Source organism: Schistocerca americana, chromosome X, assembly GCF_021461395.2.
Source record: "Schistocerca americana isolate TAMUIC-IGC-003095 chromosome X, iqSchAmer2.1, whole genome shotgun sequence".
Classification (NCBI taxonomy): Eukaryota; Metazoa; Arthropoda; class Insecta; order Orthoptera; family Acrididae; genus Schistocerca; species Schistocerca americana.
In genome coordinates this window covers 962555829-962572388 of record NC_060130.1, presented here as the reverse complement: position 1 = coordinate 962572388, position 16560 = coordinate 962555829, and positions in this window count along the sequence as shown.

Here is a 16560-nt window from a genome sequence, read left to right as displayed (position 1 = left end):
ACGTGCTCAACGGCGCGCGCACTACGTGAGCATAAGGCAGTACCGATCAGTGAGACATTTATGTTTCCAATGAAAGTTGTACATAAACATGGGTAAATTCAAGGTCGTAACAGAGCAAAAAAATTGAGTAATCGTGTTTGGTAGTGTTCATCACCTTCGCCATACGGTTTGTTCAAAAAAATGGTTCAAATCGCTCTGAGCACTATGGGACTTAACTTCAGAGGTCATCAGTTCCCTAGAACTTAGAACTACTTAAACCCAACTAACCTAAGGACATCACATACATCCATGCCCGAGGCAGAATTCGAACCTGCGACCGTAGCGGTCACGCGGTTCCAAACTGAAGCGCTCAGAACCGCACGGCCACACCGGTCGGCTACGGTTTGTTCAAATGGCTCTAAGCACTATGGGACTTAACATCTGAGGTCATCAGTCCTCTAGACTTAGAACTACTGAAATGCAACTAACCTAAGGACATCACACGCATCGATGCCCGAGGCAGGATTCGAAACTGCGATTGTAGCAGCAGCGCAGTTCCGGACTGAACCACTCGGCCACATCTGCAAACCATACGGATCGCGACGTTGCTGGATTTGTTGGTGATTTGTGGCCTACTATTCAACGTGTCTACAAGCACTGGTCACGAAACACGACGTCAGAATTGTGATTGGAAGAAGATTCTGACTGAGGGGGATCGGATATGCGTTTCACGGTTTGTGAATCAAAATCGCTCCCACACCCGACTGGAACTTCTGCAGGGAGTGGATGCTAACCTGCTAGCGACAGAACGTAGCAACGGGAACTACATGCAGTTTACATCTGGTGTCGGCCATTGCTCACACAGGCACATAAAGATGACACCTGTAAAGTTCATCGCGCTGGAAGAAGATTTGACTGACTTTCTCAACACTCCCGCACGCTATTACATCGCTATTGGCCCGCAAACTCACGTGACTTGAACCTGACACAAATTCTTTGTGAAATGGAAAGGTGAGCAAAACGCCGACATTAGCATCCCCGCAATTTGGTGGGACTGCGCGATAAAATCTTCAGCGAGTGGCTGTACCTGGATGCGACGTATCTCCCCATCCTTGTGGTCTCACTTCCCAAACGGAACCAGGTGGTTATCAGACCCAGGGGCGAAGTTACACGGTATTAAATCATGATTGTAGGGCTTTCCCTAGGGGTGACAAATTTTTTTATGCGGTGAGGTTATCTGAGACGTTATGGTCCTCCTACACCGGAACTTACATTTAAATATGCATTTTTTTTCTCTGATACGGATAAAGTGCTGTGTCTATTTACTAGGAACTCTTCATTTCAGTCACACAACTAGTTTTATACTTCATACGCTCGTGTAAGTGCGGAGTGCGGAACTGTGTCGAAGGCTTTGTGGAAGCTAAGGAACACGGTGTCAACATGGGTGCTGGTATTCACACTGTTCGGAATCCATGCTGATTCATTAACGGGAGATTTCCAGGCTCCATAGATATGATAATATTCGAACGTAAAACATGTTCAGTTATTCGACAGGAGTCTGACGTCACCTATAGGGGTTTCCAGTTTTGTCAGTCCGCCCAAATCCCCTTCTCAAAACCGACAATTACTTGTGCTTTAAGTAACTAACAATGCTTTCCTGCTTCTGCGACTGACGGTACACTGCTGCTAGAAGAGGAAAATAGTTTTTTCGCTTACTCCATGTAGAACTGTAGTGCTATCGTAGCGAGTCTAGTGGCCTTTCCTCTGCCAATTGATTAATGTTTCTATCCCTTCGTCACTTATTTCGCTATGTCATTTTGATGTTCGTGCGACGATTTTAAGTATTAACCACAGTAAAATATGTTCCTGTGGAACAGTTTTCGAATATTGAGAATAGTATTTCACTATACTCTCTGATATCTTTCGCTTCGATGTCCTTTTGCTCTCAGTGTGTATGGCTAGTTGCGTTCGATAATTTTACTGATTTAACGTAAGATCTAATCTTATTACCCTTTTTTTTGTCAGATCGGTAGGTAGAATTTTACTTTCCGATTACTTGATCGCTTCACTCTTGGCTCTCATGACGCTAATTTTGGCATCGTTCACTTGTTGTTCGGTTCCGACATTTTGGCTACATTTCAGCTTGCAGTGAAGTTGTCTTTGCATGGATGTCGAACCACAGCAGATGTTTTCTATGCATCAAGAACGCTGCTCAGCACATACATGTTAAATAATTACATGTTAGCATTTTCTTTCTCTGTGCTGCCATGACTAATGCTGCTTTCTTTAATTAATGGAGCTGACACCCCTCCATGTCTGAAATAAAAACCCACGTTATCGGGACTGTGGAAGAATTTCTGTATTTTGGTAAAGCCATGAGTGCCCGCTATACGTACACCGCTACTCTGGAAGCCGCTTTTTGTGTATAGTACACACCTGATTTATTAAGATGGACAAGGGCTCTATAATCCTCCACCCGATAGCGGCGGTTAAGAAATCAGCGTCCAACAACCTCAGAATTGCCTCATCTCTAGTTCAAACCTTCCATTCGGCTGCAAACCAGAGAACATTAGCTCTGCTTCCGTTAGCCGCCTGATGCTATGTGTGTTCAGTACTGCAGACAGCGGCTTGTGTCAATCAAAGAAGGCATCTGAACCCGGAAGGAAGACGTGATTCGCACCGACGTGAGCCATGATTTGCAGCCGAGTGCAACAACTAGTGCACTCAACAGCCACCGCCTGAGTCCCCTCCAAAATCGTGCACCCCCCCCCCCCCCCTCACGACCAGCCTTGGACACTGGCCTTTCTTCCCGACTTACTTGCTATTGACCTAACGGGCTTCACACTATCCCAACGATGTAGCTCCTAATGCAAAGTAATCAAAACTTTGCACTTATCCGGACCTTTCAGGAAGATCGTCACCAGTTCCTATGGAAAAGGCATCCAGTGCCGACTCAGATGTGCTTCCGGTAGTCGGCAATACCTCAAACCCATTTTTAAGTTAGGCGTAAGAGTGTAATTTAACACGTCGCGCCGGCCGCGGTGGTCTAGCGGTTCTAGGCGCTCAGTCCGGAACCGCGCGACTGCTACGGTCGCAAGTTCGAATCCTGAATCGGGCATGCATGTGTGTGATGTCCTTAGGTTAGTTAGGTTTAAGTAGTTCTAAGTTCTAGGGGACTGATGGCCACAGATGTTAAGTCCCATAGTGCTCAGAGCCATTAACACGTCGCAATATTTCTGGAAAAAGGTCTCCTTTCATATTTACAAGTAGACCCAGACAGACATATTCTGTGACACTTTGTAGATGCGCATTTCCAACAGACATATTTCCCTCCTGAGTCCATTCATTCATCATGATCTTGGTTTTATCATAGTTCATTTTTAGACCAACTTCATAGCAGAACTCCAAGTTGACTAACCTACGTCTGAAGTTCCTTTATATCATTTATAAATAGAATAATAACATCAACAATTATCAAGTTATTTAATCTCCTTGATATAGGTTTTTATTTTTACTAGAAATAAGTGTTGTACGGCTGAAAAACTGAAGTACGTTTGGGGCTTCCAAGATTCAATTAGTAGCAAGTTTTTATTTTTATTTTTTTTTCACGCGAGGAAGCATGACGTTGGTTGAAAACGAATTATAGAGCTGTCTGGTAAGTTTCCCAGATTTCGAATATGTTACAATGTCAGTTCAAAGTCTTTCATAAATTAATCGTACATTTTGTGTCAAAATTTGGGGTAACTGCCTGTGCATGCAGTAAAACTTTGTTATGGCTTGTAGTGTTTCTTTCCAAGTCACAGATTCCCAGTGACTCACATATTTCTTGATCTTTCCCTGCCGAATTCTGTGCAGTTGTTTGAATGATACACCTGTGGCATAGATGCTTTTAAGATAAAGTCCTCCGACTGAAATTGGGTTGCAGTAGCTAGTCTACGGCTGTAACTTGCTTGTTGTTACCTGAAAAGTAAAATCAAAGTTTCATTTTAGTACCGTAATTTGTTGTTCAAATACGGATGTTGAAGATAAAAAAATAGCTTTAATGTTGATAAAAGTGTACGGTTACTTGATGATGATTTTTGCAAGCCTCCACTAAAGGGTCATAGGTTCAGAAATCAATTATTGCGAATTTATCGTCGATGTTCCTCCAGTTGCTATGTTTTCTTTCTGTCTCTTCATAATACTCATTCCTTTTAATCTCTGAGGTTATTTTTCAACTGGAGAGTTTGTAGATTCCACGTGGGGTATTCTTTGGCCAGTCTCACAACTTTCATTTTTGTTTCCAACGGAATGTATCCAGCTTTCGCTTGCTTTTCGGCTGCCTCATTATACTCATCTTCAACTTCACGGAATAGACCTTCTTAATATACTTCGTCGACTGCAGGATATCCTCGGCAATAGTCAGCATATTTCCTCCTATGATATTGACGATAGACCGAATAAACTCCTCTCAAGCATCATTACATTGGCAGAAATCGTTGCTAATGATTCTGTATCAATAAGGTCTGCTTTTGAAGAAGACTGTCACAATACACGACCGTATCTGTTAACTGAATGTTGCAGCTGCATAATGCATTGAATATTCATAACTTTCGTCATCAGCAGTACTCGAAGAACCGAGAATCTCCTCCATTTCTTCAGTAAAAATGTAAATTTTGTAAATTTCAAAAAATTTGCACGTACGCTAGTCGTTCTTCCTACATTACCAAGGCCTCGCCGCTACGCAAGCTAACTGCCTATATTTTTACGCAAACTTGATGCGTTTGGTCGTTTGCTTGCTGATAGTTGTAAATATAATATTTGTTGTAATAATTAAAATTAGTGAACTTCAAATAACATTAGAAATTAAACGAAAGACAGGCGAATTTTTTCATTATATTGTATTTAAAATGTTATATACGCGGAATAATAAGACCAGTGTTGAAAAAAATTATACGTTTATTAAAGAAAAAGGATTAGTGAGACTGCTGGAACCGGTGTTCCACCGAGCTTCCACGGAGCTTGAAAGTTAACCAGTTGACCAACCATTTCGTGCTCAAAGTCGCAATGCACCGGTACATACTCAACACGTAAAACTTCTCTTGCGATTTTCTCGCAATTGCCTTAGCAGTACTCCTCACTACTTACAAATTTGTTGTCCTAATCGACTACTAAAAGTTTACGAAATTTGAAATAAGCCCACTAGCTGGAAGTCGTGGCCTGCCTTTGTAAATTTTGTTGCTGTGTTGCTTATGGTTATTACTCGTAGTACAATACTAAATCAGCTCACGTAACACTAGATGACCGAAAAATACAGAAACACTTAGAGTAAGTTCATCAGCACTAATGAACCCAGTTAAAATACAGATATTAAAAACAAAGACACAATTCACTTCTTCGCAAAAGCTCATGTGACTAAAGACTAAACTGAATCCTGTGTATAAACAGAAAGTGCTACTTTTGTTGGTGCTTCTGCTCTACTCGGCCGTTCTACCGCTGCGGTTCATCGTGACCTACGGACCAACAGACCTAAGATCCAGGTGGCCTGTTTAAGAGAAATATCTCCTCAGAACCAAAACCTGTTACGGAATATCAATGTGTTAGTAGCATATTGTCAGTGACGGTATAAGCTGCTTTTAATATTATGTTGCAACTGTCAATCACCGCTAACATTCTAGAACTAAAGAAGATTGACAATGTTTGCCTTATCGAATACGATGTACTACAGCAATCTCATAGAGAAGTATTTTCAGAATTTCTTCTTTACGGGCCTCATAGTAATAGGAAAGCTATGTGATCGGTAGCTGAAACTAAAGACATAGAACATACTTTCCAAATAACGGGAGAACTATTAATTACCTGCTTCCTTCGTTTACCCATCGGACACTCTGGGTGCATTACGATGCCTCCACGGAAATTTACGGAAAGCGGAAACTCGCCTACACGAATTTTCGGATTACAAGCGAAAAGAGTTCAAAGATCTTGCGAATATCTTTCTGTAATCATTTCGTCGAGAGAAAGCCTTTAAGCGAGTGGCACCTTAATCCGTTCTGTAAAATAAGAAACAACCTGAAATTATTTGGAAAAAATTGACTGGAGTATGTTGTATATTGCATTGTAATCTGTTCGCTTAGCGAATACTTCACATAAACAAATGAAAGTCTACAGGATCTGCGTCCCTTATCTGTAGCATACAGATAACTCCTGCTCTAAATTCCGTCAATTTTACTATTTTCACTTCTATTTTGGTGTAATTTAATCTGTCAAGTGTGTTTTGAATGTAGGCAACCATTCACTGTGCTAAGTGAGGTGAAAAACAAATACTTCCAATACGTCTTGCTGGTTGTGTACCCTACATCGCCTTGTGGAACACCCTGATTGAGTTCTTTTTATGTAGATGGTAAGGAGCGTGTTCGATGGTCAGTTTGTCGACAGGAGCTCGTTATGGTATTCGAATTTCACCCCAAATTACATGGTTTGAGACTAGAACCATTCTGAGCCACGCAGCTGCAGAACTACGCGGGAATGGAAGCAGCTGAGGCTTAGAACAGGGCGTGGCCTGGGCGGTTTCGGCCCGGCGATGGCCGCCGCTTCGATTAAAGGTCCGCAAGGCGCTCCTGGTGACGCTTTCTTGAAACGCAATTGTTAATTTGTCGGCGGTGCGAAGGCGCGAGGAATAAGACGTGACGGGGCGCAGCAACGCTGCCTGGTGGGCGGGCGCGCCGCGCTGGGCGATGGCGAAGCGGGGGCGGCGGGGGAGAGATTTAGTGTCCTCGGCGGAGCTGGCCGGCCGCCAGCGGCGAGGCGCTCTCGGCCCACCTGCCGGCCTCGGACACGCAAAAACGCTGCAATCCCCGCCAGACAAACGCCCCACTCCTCAATTTGTCGCCCTCCTGCATATCACAGCTACCGTCAACTATTAAAGGCTGCTTCCTAATACTGTACCTTATTGCTTTTTCTAAGTGAATTGTACATTTCTCGCAGTATTTGTCAACTTTCTCTTTTTATAATGTTGGTTCACAGCTTAGTTATTTTGTGGAACAAAATGCTCCGATTCTCCTGAGTTGGAGTTTCTCACATTGGCAAAGACGAGATGTCATAGATAGCTAACGGTGAATTGTACAAGCATAGGAGATTTGTAGCTATTGTATGCGACAATTTACACTTCTCGATTCTACGCAAAGTCGCCGAGACTGAAGACTGAGCTCTTTATTCTCTATCCTCTCAGCTGCGAAGATATGTACGTCACAAGATTTTTGGACGCATAAAATGCGCCGCAAGACTAAATTCGCTGTCATCAATGTGTAGTGTATAGACTTGACGTCATAAGTAATCAGGTAACAAACTGATGCACCAGGAAAATCCCGAAGTTGATGGTAACACCGCAGATAATGAGTGCAACAGGCACCCGTCTTTCCACGTTGACATCTTTGTAGAACCCGTGCGGCAGCGAGTTACGCAAAACCCTCGCCTTACGACTGTAGCTGTCGGGAGTCATCTTCTGCACATATCCCACTTATGTAAACTGCAACAAAACATTTAAGACCGGTGCTAGCCTTGCATGACAGACGTCTTGCAGTATGCGTCTCGTGGCACGGAAGTGGGCCTGTTCATTGCGGAGTAAGCAACGTCAAGGTAATACCATAAGTGATGAATCGACGCTAAATTTGCAGAATGACATTCGGCACAAATTAGTTTCGAGGGCAGATAATAATCAGTACAATTATGGGAACGTCCTGTGAAAAAAAAGTAGTTTGGCTGAAGTAAAGTCCTCGGATGGGGAGACAGCATAGTGCATGGGCGTACGAGTATGCATCTTCGTTCATGGCGAGAGACATACTGCGCAAGCCCCATGGAAACGAGTGGAGCGACTGCATCGTACGTGCCATGTATCGAGGACATACACGGTACATCCTTCCACTTCATGGGGAGTAGTGTCTGTCCGGCTCTGTGGTGGACGTATTTTAGCAGATGAAGTTATACAAACAATGCAGTGGCTATCTGGGAGTCCGGATCTCAATCTTGTGGAGCACACCTAGGATACATGAGGGGAGGAACTGTACACAAGCAGCCGCCACCAAGGAGTCTCCCTCTCCTCCGCAAAACTATTTTTCAAGAATAAGTCCAACAGCTTGAGTTCATGCCTGCGCAGGTCCAAGGTTACTGATTTAAGACTATCTCATACAGTCGCACATAGCAGAGTCTAAGTGGCCAGGCAGTACCACCATAGCTGAAGGTAATAGTATGACAAAGGTGTACGGGAAGAGGCTGCCCAGTATGTTGTTTAGGTGGTAAGATGCGCCATAACCTAGGATATGTAAGAGATGAGGGTGTTTTGCTGATATAATGTAAGCTGATACAACCATCGCAAATGGGAAAATGAGGACTGGACCTAGGGTTGTTAGGCAGAGGAAATTGCACGTGAGTATGGTCTGATTCTGCATGAGCTGCAACATACAGATTATATGAATGCAGTGTCTGCGCAACAAACAAACACCATGCTAAATTTGCAACTGTGATACATATTATGTAAACTGACGGTAGAGGAGGGGGGCGGGGGGTAGAAAAATAAAGCAAAGGAATTATTAATGTCAGCTGCATCAGAACTTTATGTGGAACCGGCAGCGCCCGACTGGGATTCGAACCTGAGATCTTCTGCTTATTAGACACTTGCGTTTATGTATAAAATGCCTGTTTGAACCATCAGCTGTTTTTGTTTCAAAACCAAATTCTACCGGTTTCTGTTTTGGACCACCTTCAAAGATGAGGGATTAAAATGGTTTAAGCCACCATACTGCATTCGTCGTTACTTAAAATGTGTAGTGCATGCTATGAATGTAGATATATGAGAATGGACTTTAAAAACAAACATCAAAATTTTAAATGTATACAGAGGAGTATTTGCGTTAATGACTGTGCCACCAGAACACAGTGTTTATCACAATTGCGCGGGCGATCTCAACACGCTTCCCGGCCAAACCACATTCCCACCTAGTGCCACCTATCCGCCGTCCCCGTTCATGTCCTCTATGCTTGCTGCTTTGAAATTCCTGCAGAAGCTCGAACGTTATTGTGCATCCACAAAGAAGGTGGTGGATTATAGCACACCGAGGCAATATCTGACAGAACAGATACCACACATTCATATAACTGATTCGCCTCAATGGGCAACGAATCCACCACTTTCAGTGCAGATGTGCAATTGCGTTCGACGTCCTGGAGGTATCTCAAAGTAGCGAACATAGAGGGCATGGACGGGGACTGCGCATAGTTGGCACTAGATGGGAATGTGTGTTGGCCGGGACGCGTGCTCAGACAGTCCAAGCAATCACGATACTGTGTCCGGGTTGCGCAGTGGTTAACGCAACTGCCTAGCAAGCAGGATATATCGGGTTCGGATCCCAGTCTGGCACACATTTTCACTTATCGCCACTGACTCCGCTTAACGTCCGATGCAGTTGCCAATGATAATTCCTTGTCTATCCTTTCGTTTCTCTCCGTCTCCATAACAGACAGATTCACATCGGAGCTGTCACATCCGACCAACAGCCTTTGCTGGTAATATGCTACAGCATTAGAAATTAAAACGAATTTTGTACCAAACGTCTCCGCTAGGGCTGCTAGGCTGCAGCTGGACTGTCGGAAAGCGCCTCGCCCGTCGGTTCACCTTCCGTACATCTTCCTCTTGGAGCTCACCTTCACAAGGCAACGACACAAGGCAACGATAAAATTAGGAGAATGAATTGCGTTATCATACTTCATTTTTGGACGAACATCAAAACAGACTAATGCAAATTCTCTAACCATTGAAACTTCCTGGCAGATTAAAACTGTGTGCCCGACGGAGACTTGAACTCGGGACCTTTGCCTCTCTAACCATTATTTGAAGTACTTCGGTACTATCTGCAAATGGAACAATATTATCAGAAAATCTCAGGTTATTTGATATCTTCCCTACAACTTGTATTACATTTGTTTTCCAATTCTATTTAGACATTGCTGCCTCGACAGCTGCTGAAAATACTTTTGGAGATGTATATTCAACTTGTTGAAAGCCGTTTCAATGGGAAGCTCATTTGTTTCCCTAACAACGCTCACAAAAGCTGTGAAGGCTTTTCGTGAGTTACATAAAACTTTAATGTAGCCCTGTTGTATTCTTAGTTCCGTTAGAGCCGCAAACACATCTGGGTGACTGTTCAAATCGAATGACTTTTGAAAATGTATAAAGTCACGGCAAAGAGGTGAATGACACTCATTTGTTCTACCAGTTGTTTCACGTATAAATACGATATGGTCAGTTGTACTAAATCCTGTGCAGAACCCAACTTTCTCAGTGAGGTAAGCCAGGTCAATTTAGTGCCTAATCTTTTAGTCAAAACAGTAAATAATTCTGGTGAAATAATTTGAAAGAAATCTACACGTTTCGGATGTGTTACTGTGATTTTGGGACAAATAACTATTTTAGTCTTGTCTGTAATTCTGCATTTCAAGCGACCAAAAACCGTTGGAAGGATCTGTACTTAACGGTCGTGCAGGTCATGTTAGGTAGCTAACGAAATATTTCTCAACTGATAGAGCTCTTGACTGTTTCCTAAGTGAGAGTAGACTTGATATAGTATAGGCTATGAAACAATATTGTATTCATTACATGTGAGAAAGCTGGGGTAGTCAACCGAGCTGAAAGTTAGTACTTCTTCTCATTTCCTGGTTACATCAGGAAGGGAGGCAGGGAAATTATGGTTTACTTATCTGTCGACATCGAGGTGCGGCAGAGAACGAGCTTAGAGTGCGTCAGTATAAGAAAGGAAACTAGTAATATGGTTTTCATAGGAACAATACAGGCATTTTCCAGAGCATAATTAAACTTAAATCAATGCCGCTGGAATGAGATCTGAACCCCGAATTTCCGAAATAAGAGTCCAGTTTGCTAACCACCACGCGATCTCACTATTGTGATTACTGTGGTAGCTCTGTTTTTTTACTTTTATGTCCTCAAATATAGCATGGTGGTCGATGTCCGGAAAATAGCGAAAGACTCTGAATATGAATGTCTGATATAGTCTAAGGATGTTGATTATTCTACGGTAGAAACCACATTCACAATTAGGGGCCATTTTAGATTATTTACAATGATCTTCGGGAAATTTATGCATAAAAGAATAACAACAAAATTTGCACAAGCAGTTTGTTGTCATTCTTGAAGTTTGGTTTCAAAATAGCATCAACAGAAAACGCAGTTTATTTTTTGTATGAAAGGCACTACCAATAACAAATAATACGATGATTATAATAATTATGTTCTTATAATTTTCACTTATCGCCGTGTGGACCACGCAAAACTACTCCATGTGATAAAGCGTTATGTAATTAAGAGGAAAGCTCCAATAATAATTACTATAACTTATATCAAATATGAAAATGTAGATGGTCTTCAAATATAAACATACAGGGAAAACTTTGAAAGTGACTGGCGTAATGTAGAACATGGGTAAAACAGGGTACTGTTACATATATCACTGATCTGCCAACAGCAATGAGAAATAAATCCAGAATATTTATTTTTTCAGATGATATTAACGCCACTGTGAAAGATGTAGAAAGTAATGCAAGTGATTAAAATATGCGATAGTACGTGAATCATCCCGTGGCTTGAAAAGGGCGCTTTGTCACTTTATTGTAACAGTGATTGCAGATTCTGATATTGTTGAAGGAGTTACAAGTCAGTCAACTAGTTTGATGCAGCTATCCACATTAGTCTACCTTGCACACACTCTTTGGTGCCTCAGGATACGCCCTGTTAACCTACCTCTTCTTTTGGCCATAAAGAACTTTACCTAATTTTTCATGAGCTACTCCATCTACCCACCTAATCTCGAGTCTTCTTCTATAGAACCACATCTCAGCTTTTCTACCACTGAAATTTGCATTCGAAATTAACATATATTTCGCACTCTTTAGTTTGCTGTCCAAATGGAGAAACTGGTCTACTAACTCCAGCGACTCATTGCCTGATCGGATTATCTACACTCCACTACGTTTCTTTTAATTTTCGAGATGTTCATCTTATAGCTATTTTAAACACACATGCACCAAAAAATAAGAGAAACAGTACACACAAAGAGCAAATAGAAATATGTCAAACATCCTAGATCACATTCCATCTAAAATCACAGTATTACTACTCGGAGACCTTAATGTAGAAGTTGGCAAAGAACATCTGATCAATATTAGGCAAGTTCGCATGACGACAAAACAACATAAATAATTAAAGGAACTTTAGCGAACACAACATCAAAAGAAAAATAAATGGGGAACTATCAAAACCTGTCGAAATAAAATCAGGAGTACGACAGGGAGACGATTTATCACCCCTACTATTTAACTGCCTATTAGAGAAAGTAGTGAGAGAACGGAAAATAAATCAATTCTAAGGGCGATCAAATAGGAAGAAACTCAAATAAAATCACCATAGATTGCCTAGTTTTTGCTGATGACATGATCTTAATTACCGACTCAATAGATAGTTCCAAAGAACAAACCACAGAACTACAGAAACAAGCAGACCAAATTGGACTAAAAATATCATTCGGAAAGACTCATTTCTTGACAAATATCAATTATGCCCCTCCAAATCTTAAAAGTCACAAAAACAGAATAACTAAAACAAACTGTTTTAGATACCTAGAAGGAATGATAACAAGCATCCCAAAAGAAAAGACAGCCATAGAAAATAGAGTACCTAAAATGGAAAGGGCATTCCTAATGACAAGAAGCATATATAACAAATAAACTTTGTCCTGGAACTCAAAACTAAGACACTATCAAACAGTGAAAAGAACTGACGCACTCTATGCAGCAGAAACACTTAAGCTAATAATACTTGGGTAACTTGAAAAAACGAGAAAATTTGAAAGAAGAACTCCAAGGAAAATACTGGGACTTAGAAATAATAGTAATGCTGATCACAAATTAAGATCAAACAGGGAGCTCTATTTGAAAATGGGAAAGCTAAATGATATAATGAGGAGAAGAAGACTACAATTTTATGGCCCCATGAACCCACATGGTTCACACAGGGTTCAGAATGGATATAGTAGATAACAGAAGCAGCACGAAATACAAGATTTAGGGAAAGAAAGAGATCTGCAAAAGGAAGAAAGTGGACAAAGAAAGAAAAGGAATGACATTCTCAAAGGATGAAGGAAGTCTGGGAGCACCAAAATTAAACACTAAGAAGCAAAACCGATCAACGAAAATTAAACACTAAGAAGCAAAACCAAAGTTGATTAATCGTACCCTCCAAAAGAGTTATTCGAGAAAATAAATAAATTAATAGCCTCTTTTCAACACATTATCCATTCAGTTCAACTAAACTCAGACCTTTGCTCTCTGACCGAATTTTAATTTAGTCGGCAATTCTCTCGATGGTTTTATTTTTTTCCTGGCCTTTAATTCCACTTCCTCATTTGCCATTAGTTCCCTTTACACTTTACATAATGTTGCTTATGAACTGACTAAACATCCAGAGATATTATAAAATCTTTTCTTTGTCTCTTGTCAACCTCTTTATATTTTTCATACTCTCGTGCAAGATGCTAGCGTTTTTAACACAGTATACTTACAATTCTACGATGTTTATCACTTTCAATTCTTACGACCAAAGAAAGATGAAAAATTTTCTTGCGAGTATCAGATTCAGAATCATGTTCTGACACTAAATACTCTTCTTCTCACTTTAAGAATAGTCTTTGCTGTCACGGACACTGAGAGATTGGTTTGTCCTTTCCGGTCTAATGTGTGTTACCCCATCACAAGTCTTTGCGACACTGTGCACTTTCAATGAATACTTTCAGGTCAGAAAATGATGGCCAAAACGATCTGTGCCGTCAGTTCTCGAACTCCATTCAAACATAGGTTAAGGCTTGAAATTCTTCCAGGCCGGTAGACTTAGATTGTCGTGAAGTTAATGATTAGCAACATCGATTCATTCAAAGCGAACGGTTGAATTCATTCAGTCCACAGTAGAAAGAAATATGATTTTCTTACTGGAAAACATTTCCTTAATCAATGTATGTCTGCTACTCTGCAGTTTCTTCTTTTTCAACAAGCTTCTAGAACAACTGAAAAACTAGACTGAGAAGCTCCATATTTAAAAATGGAATTTGAAAAGATTCTTCGTGGTTCATTCTATTTATTTTGAACAAAAGACATTGTAGGGCACTTCAGAAAGCTAAATTGGAAGGAACATCCAATGTAAATCAATAAAAACAAATGTAAAAGTGACATACTGTTCTCGCTGAAGTACTTCTTGGAAATGAAATAGTAGATTTCTCTCAGACTATTCACTGATTTAAATTCACATATTTCATGTGGAGTAATAAAGAGTGTAATTTTTCCGTCTGCTTTAAACCATTAATTGCGTTTATATTTCTAGTTTTCTCCCCCATCCCTGCAGCCCACTCCCGCAGACCCGACATTAAATATTGTACCTCAAACATCATATTTCACAACGCATAACGTAGTGGATAAGAATGGATGTGTATAATGTTTTTATATTAGTATTATGCATAAAACTTGAAATCAACTTTCTGTGCATAAGTTGAAATTCTTGCTGCATTAATTGTGCTAAAATTGTGTCCTTCAGATTAGCAGTTCTGTGTTACATCCCTCGTACAGCCCACTATAGACATGTGTTTTTGTTTCTTTTACGAGGCACAAAGAGATACCCAAGTTAAAACACACATGTCCTGCAATGAAAACTCAGCACCACTTCTGTAACGGCCAGTACATGATTAGTGTAATTTGTGAGTGTCGTTTTGTATAAACTGACGCTGAAAGGCTACTACATTGATAACGTATTGAGGTTTTAAATCGCCACACAAAGACCGCTAAGCCCCATCAGTAGTATCAGCACCCCTTTAAACGCGACCTTCAATAAAACAACAATTTGCCGTTCACAATGTTTGCATTTTCCGCAGCGGCTCTGCTGCTGAAGAGAAAGGAGATGATTACTCTCTCTCATTGTGTATGCAGCGAGAATAAAGCGAAAAAGAAAAGCAGGAAAAGTAAAATACTTTCAACTGCAATTGCTCTTTTATTGGTCTTGCCGAACGCGTGTTTTCAGATAGACCTAAAGCACAGTCTAAAGTTCACTTATCTATACTGTCAATCGCTTCACAGTTACTGCACTGCGCTCTTACTGAGAATGCTGTGTTGCAAAAATAAAATAAATAAATAAATAAATAATAAACAAAAAATAACAAATTGAAAAAATTAAATTAAGAAAATGAAACAAAATAAAAATGGCTAAAAGGCGACTATCGTTTTGGCTTATGCAGAAAGTAAAAGCATAACGTCTTGAATGTTAAGAAAGTATCACAATCTTATCTCCCATATGGCTCGATACTCTTACAAATTAAAACTTCTAGTTTACAAAGGTTATTGAAAGCGCATTTGATTTTAAGTTTTCTGGTACTGATTATGCTCATCTAAGATGCTTTAATTGCTTGATAAGAGAATCTGACAGCAGGACCTCGTGAAGCGTGTGTGTATCCTTGCGTGTGTGTGTGTGTGTCCTTATGTGTGTAACTGGGATGAAGTGTTGGTGTCATACAGGGGGTGGGACACAAGTATGGAAACATCAAAAACAGAACTCATTACCATGCCTAATACAGTGTTGGGGAATCATTGCCATTAAAAACAGTTTCCAGTCATCTCGTAATGGAGAAATACAGATGTTGTATGGTTTTCAAGGGAATCTCATACCATTCTTCCTGCTGAATAGTGACAAGCTCATGTGGCGATGATGGACGTGAATAACGATCACGCACACTTCTCTCGAAAGTGGGCTCTACAATATTGAGATCTGGTGACTCCTCCCGAACAGGCCATGAAGGCCCAACGGTACCGATCGTCCGCCGTGCCATCCTCAGCCCATAGGCGTCACTGGATGCGGATATGGAGGGGCATGTGGCTAAGGTAGATGAGAAAATTCATTCTCGTGCTCACAAGAACAGTTCTGGACGAATAGAGCTTTGTCAACAGGGGTTCTCTTCGTCTTGGAACACAGTGTCACTACTTTTGAACGAACATTATGCCATGGGATGCACATGATCGGCCAAAATTTTCAGACAATCCTTGGCAGTCATGTGACCTTGCCGAGTAACCGTGGGACCCTTAGAACACCACGATACGGCTACCCAAACTATCAATGTATTCTCCTGCAATTTACTACTATCACTGAAATCTGACATCGTTCGGGGGTAAACGGGACACATTATTAATTAGAAATGTTAACGCTTTTGATAGCAATCCAATCCAATAGTAACTAGATAATCGGATATTGCTGACATAAAACTTTCTTAGATTACCATTTCTCTACAGTTGGTCCTGAGTCATCAAAATAAGTTAGCCAACAAAAAATCATTACTACGAATAACTTGTAAAAATCTCCAAAATCTGATCAGGTCATGTCGGTTTCTTCCTGGTTCCATACGCCACACGAATTCTGCTATCCTAGTAGCCATTTTCTGTGTGTGGTACAGACCTCACCCAATTCTCCACCTCCTAGTGGAAGTCGAGATATCTGCATACAAGTCGTCG